Source organism: Microtus oregoni, unplaced genomic scaffold, assembly GCF_018167655.1.
Source record: "Microtus oregoni isolate MIOR12 unplaced genomic scaffold, Mior012 000056F_ref0000123, whole genome shotgun sequence".
Taxonomy (NCBI): Eukaryota; Metazoa; Chordata; class Mammalia; order Rodentia; family Cricetidae; genus Microtus; species Microtus oregoni.
Window position 1 is genome coordinate 8,040,046 of NW_024543832.1, and position 1,563 is coordinate 8,041,608.

Consider the following 1,563-nt stretch of genomic DNA (forward strand, 5'->3'; position numbering starts at 1 on the left):
TTTTTTTCTTTCCTAAGATTGAGGCCTACTGCACTTTCCCATTCCAAATTAGCATGACTATTCATTGCTCCCTTGTTGAGGTCCTTTTCAGGCAGCCTGGTTGAGAAGTGTGGTTCTCTGACACTTCTAAAACACAATCTCAACAGACTGACCCCTTAAATTGTTTATGTGCACAGATTTTAGGTGTTGATTACATTCATATTGTATGGTCTTGTTCAATAAAGTACATCAATCAGCCCTAGAATAGTTTTATCTCTCCAACATCAAAGTTTTGTGCATTGTAAAAAGTAAACATTAACCATATATGCAAACTCAATGACCACCAATTTATCAGGCAATTTTGTGAAGTATCAGTTAGTAATAATGTGCAAGAAATTAACTGGGATTTATATTTATAGTTTATACACAAACACACACACATACAAACTTATAAAGAATTTCAATGACTAGAATGCTCTTCTAAGAATCTTTCTTAATGCAGTTTTAATGTCCTTGCTCCTTAGGCTGTACATGAAGGGATTCAACATAGGTGTGACCACAGTGTACACTGCATTACTTGTTGGAGAATGTGACAGAGAGGAGCTGAGGTACAATCCTACTCCTGTCCCATAAAGCAGGCAAACAATGGACAAATGAGACCCACAGGTAGAGAAGGTTCTGTGCTTCCCACTTGATGATGATGAGCGTATGATGGAGGAAACTATTTTAAAGTAAGAGAAAATGATTCCTGAAATAGGGAGTAACCCAAAGAGAGCAACTACACAGTATCTGACTATGTTATTGGTGTTAGTATCAAAGTAGGCAAGTTTAAGTACTTCCAAAGGGCCACAGAAAAAAATGGAGATTTCAATAAAATCCTCACAGCTGGAAATATTCATTACTGCTACATAGTGGAACAGTAGTTCTGCAAGACTAACAAGAAAAGACCCTAGAAGTAAGACACTGCAGCGACTGGGATTCATAATGACCTGGTAATGCAGAGGGTGGCAGATGGCCACAAACCTGTCATATGCCATCACAGCCAGAATCATGCTATCCGTACATCCAAAAATTATAAACAGTGACATCTGTGTCAGGCAGCCCACAAAGGAGATGACTTGGAAGTGAGTTTGGATGACCATAATCACCCTTGGAACAGTTGTGGATATGAAACCAATATCAACTATGGACAGGTTGGAGAGGAAGAACTACATGGGTGTGTGGAGATGGGAGTCAGAGCTTACTGTCAGGATGATGAGCAGGTTTCCACACAGGGCCAAGAGGTACATGGACAAGAAGAGGCCAAAGAGAAGCATTTGGAGATCTGGATCCTCTGAGAGTTGGATGAAATGGAATTCTGGTACAGATGTTGAGTTTCGCATGTTTTTATTTCTAGAACATCTTTTGGAGGAAAACAAAATGTTGTAAATAATGGTCCCAGCATGCATATAGACCTTATTTACAATTTGAGTCAAGTAGTACACATATTGACTACTTTCTCAAGCCTGTTGTGACTTCTTTAATAATTTACTCAGTTGGAGCACATGCCACACTCTAAGTAGTGTTTTGTTCTTAACTCATGTG

The 1,563-nt window shown here is 39.0% G+C and overlaps 1 pseudogene; it reads right to left on the reverse strand.

Annotated features, from left to right (window-relative positions):
- Positions 1 to 446: 446 nt before the first annotated feature.
- LOC121438557 lies at positions 447 to 1,268 on the reverse strand (annotated as a pseudogene).
- Between the last annotated feature and the right edge of the window lie 295 nt (positions 1,269 to 1,563).